The sequence below is a fragment of the Microtus pennsylvanicus genome, chromosome 1, assembly GCF_037038515.1.
Source record: "Microtus pennsylvanicus isolate mMicPen1 chromosome 1, mMicPen1.hap1, whole genome shotgun sequence".
NCBI lineage: Eukaryota > Metazoa > Chordata > Mammalia > Rodentia > Cricetidae > Microtus > Microtus pennsylvanicus.
Genome location: NC_134579.1, coordinates 38,346,350 through 38,350,608, shown reverse-complemented (window position 1 = coordinate 38,350,608; position 4,259 = coordinate 38,346,350). Strand labels below are relative to the sequence as shown.

Here is a 4,259-nt window from a genome sequence, read left to right as displayed (position 1 = left end):
GGCCATCTTGAATTTTACACTATATTTCACCACCTCCCACCCAGCTTTTTCCTTCACCAACATGCAAGTTCTTTTCCCTCCCTGCCAGCCAGACCTACAGATGGGTGGGGGAGGCAGGGGAGAGGCCTTCCTGTTCAGTAGTTCTGATTCTTTGATGTGAAAGGGGCAGCACAGTCATTTAAACTTGACTCTTTGAATCTTACAAAGTTAAACAGCTAAAAGAAGTAAAATAAGAAGGCGAAGCTTGTGGAATGTATAGTGCATATTGGCTTTGGTCGTCTCGTTACAATTTTCCAGCTTGCTTCTCCTGTTCAATTGTTTCTTTTGAAAGCAGAGAATTTTTCTCTTGCATTTCTATTTTCTTCAGTTTCGATTTACCAATTTCTCGATTTCAGGCATATCATATTTGTCAGACATGTTTGCACAATGGAGCTGAGCAAGGCACAAGAACAAGGAGAGTTGATCTGCTCAGAGGCTGCCTCCGATTGTCCCAAGGAAATCTTTTATACTTTATTTTCTTAGGTATTTTCCTACAATAATGGCAAGTTGACCAATACACCTAGTAAATATTTCTGCTTTGATCAATTTCCTATAGACACCAAAGATTTGCAAGTTAATTGTGGCATCTATGTCTTTAACCTTTTGTAGACAAATATTCTACCTCTAGTTTTTAAACACATTATTGGCACCAATACATTTGGATCAGGAATCGTTGTGGTATAGCTAGTTTGAGTACCAGGTATGAACATGAAATTTTAGTGAAGTCACTCTTGGTATGTCTGGCTGGTCCCTAGCCATTAGGTTTCATTACATAGAGGCACACATTATTTATGTTCTTTCTCCCACATCTGCAGAACTCCTTTCAGAATCAATGAGAATTACAGGCTGTTAGCACAGTTGAGAAGTCATGTAAGACTTTATTGTGTTCTTTGATATTTTTGCCAGAGGACAGAATTAATATTTAAGTGATATACAAACACCTATGCTATGGAATTGACACAACAGCATGTCATGGTTCCAAAGGACTTTAGTCACCTAGTTGAATGCATCTGACTCCCAATTTACTGGTACATCAAGTAACTCAAACTGCAAGACTATAATTGTTAGATTAAGAATAGTTAGTGGTAGAGTGTTTGGAAAGATAGTTTAGGCACCCAAATACAAGCCGTAGGGTCTGAGTTCAATCTCCAGAACTTGTGACAAAGGCTGGTTAGGATGGTGAATGTTTGTAATCCTAGTTCTGGGAAGGCAGGGACAGTTGGCTCCTTGGAGCTTGATGGCCAGCCAGTCTAACTCAGCTGGTGAGTCCCAGGAGAGTGAGAGACTTCTTTTCAAACTAAAGGAAGAAGCAAACAAGCAAAACTCATGAGGATTGTATCCCAAGAGCAATTCTTGAGGTGATGTTCTGTTCTTCACATGCACACACACACATACGTGCATCTGTACACACATGAGTACCTATTCCCACACAAACACACAGGTATGCATACAAAGAGTTAGTGGTAAATGTAGGATTAGTGAATTCATCCCAGTGCAGGCATATTTCAAGCAACATATCTTCAGTATCTGGACATTAATAAAAGGCATTGAGCCAATCAGATAAGAATAATTTTTAATGATTCCAATATTTTAAAATTTCAGTCAACTGATAACATAAGTTGGTGTTGTCATCAATTTTGTTGAAAAATTAAAGTGATCAAACTTTTAGCGTAGATAAATCTTCTCCAGTGCATTGAAATTTGCATGAGAACATGAAGTAATTTTAACCTTTAATTGATGAATAAATACTATTACTGGTCTAGTACCATGAGTATGAGCTTCTGAAGTTGAATGCACACAATGCAAGAGATAGTTCTGTATGTTCACTGACCCGAGGATAAACATGCAGAAGAATATTCTTAGATCAAATTCCTTAGGTCGAGCTGGGCGGTGGTGGCGCACGCCTTTAATCCCAGCACTCGGGAGGCAGAGGCAGGTGGATCTCTGTGAGTTCGAGGCCAGCCTGGTCTACAAGAGCTAGTTCCAGGACAGGAACCAAAAAGCTACAGAGAAACCCTGTCTCGAAAAATCCAAAAAAAAAAAAAATTCCTTAGGTCGGTTTTAAGGACATTTAATTTTTCTGACAGAAATTCAACATGCTATAAAATATGATAATTCAAAAGGCAGATGAATTACTCACAACCATGGTGGTGGTCTTAGAGCATTTTACTCACTGCGTGTTGTTCTTCTTAGAATTTTTAATATGTATTTTTCAGTTGGCATGCAAAATAACAGGTTTCTTCACTGTATTTTTGTACATACTTGGTTTTATTAGGCCCTCATTACCACACAATCCTCCCCACGTTCCAGTTCTCACCCTTTGGCTGATCTGCTTTTGGCCTCAGTGTTTCCCTTTCTGCTTCACATCACATGTCTGTTATCTTATTCATGTCTTTTTAGTAAACAATTGTCAGAGACATCTCCGTTATCATTCTCAGATTACTTTTTAACTTTCATGTGTTTTGTTTTATTTTAAACACAATTCTTTATTGATTCTTTAGAAATTTCACATAATGTACCCCAATCTCACTCATCTCCCAGTCCCTCCATATCTTTCCTTGCCCCTACAATATACCCCCCAAATTAATTAAAAAGAAAGAAAAACAACCAAAAAAACCTGCCTCACTCCTCCATCTTTTGCTGCTGTTGTGAATCAATGTAAATATCTGATATGCAGTTAGTTTTAGGTGATTCTGTGAAAGGATGTTTCAACCAAAGGGGTCATGACTCACAGGATGAGAACCTTTGCAATAAGACAAGGTAAAAAATCATCACATTGAAACTGGACAAGGTAACCAAATAGAAGGAAAATAGTCCTGTCCCCAGTCAGATTGATTATGGTTGAGAAATAAATGAACAGTCAACTATTCTTTAAGACTCCAGCCATATATCCTCTGCTGGCCAAAATCAATCTTTTTTCAATACCAAGAGTAGATTTGACTGGAGAGTCATAAAGGTGCTAGCATTACTCTATCAAGAGAAGCACAGGTTAAACTGGTGAAGAACACGTGTGTATCTGTGTTAAAATTAGCAAGGAATTGGGGCCGCACAACTTTCTGCTGGGAACTGAGCAGCCTTACAGCTCCCAAGGGACTACAAAGTATTTTATTATACAAAAGAGCATTAGTCAGAGAAGCCAAGAGTCTGCACAGCAAGAGATTAAGGAACTGACCTAAAGGACTGAACATGTGGCAGTAAATAGCAGAAGCAAGAATAAACCACACTGCAAACTGAGTGTGGATGGAAACATTTGAAGAAGGACTGCTTTTCATGTCTCCTTCCCCAAACTTGGGATCTAGTTCCACCTAAAGATGGAACACTGAGATAAAGCCAAATATGAGGACTCAGCAAGAAGGGTGATCGCAGACTCTAAGCCTCTCATGCCTCTTCATTCTGCACATTGCAGTTAGAATATGGATTCTCACTAAGCTGACTGGATGAAATGATTCACACACATGTACAATATGCACACACATACACAAACACAGTTCAGAGGGACTCTGAGTTAGGTCCGAGCCACGTACGCTTAGCAACGAACGGATTAGCTTAGAAAAGAGATTTGAACAAAGCAGCATGCTTTCCCAAGCCTAACTTACCAAAATTGTTACTAGTCAGAAAAAGTTACACACGTTCCATTCCTCACATGGGGTTCCCAGGTTTTCCCTTCACAGATCTTGACCCACGTAGTTCTGTGCTCCCTGAGGTCATCCCTGACTCTTCTGTTTTCTTATCACTCCTGCAGGCTTGGTGAGAGGTCTATAACCGTGAGGTCAGTGAGTGTGTAAGCAAAGAAAAGAATTAAACAGCTTTCCCTTCATAGGTGTGTGTGTGTGTGTGTGTGTGTGTGTGTGTGTTAAACAAAAATCTTAAGAAGAAAATGTGTCGGTAGATGTTTTCAAGCAAAAAATTTTAAATTCAGGGAACAGTATAAGTTCACACAGAATGTTTTTGAATTGTGGTATTATATAATTTAAGTTGTCATGCAACTAAACCGGAAACCTCATGAACATGTAGAAACACAAGAATCTTGATAAGAACTATTTTCTTCTAGCCTTACCACAACATTGTAGATGACTTGAAAAAACCATTTCTCTGGTTCTCAATTTTGTTGCCTGAGCCGCTGAAGTTTTTAGACTAAGGTTGCATGTTCTTTTCCAGTTCTGCTCATGATTTATATTTTGTTTCTCACATATAGTTTTGACACATAATTGGTACCCATC

At 38.8% G+C, this 4,259-nt stretch overlaps 1 pseudogene; it reads right to left on the bottom strand.

The window, feature by feature from the left end:
* Nucleotides 1-202: 202 nt before the first annotated feature.
* LOC142839106 (thymosin beta-4-like) lies at nt 203-417 on the bottom strand (annotated as a pseudogene).
* Nucleotides 418-4,259: the final 3,842 nt, after the last annotated feature.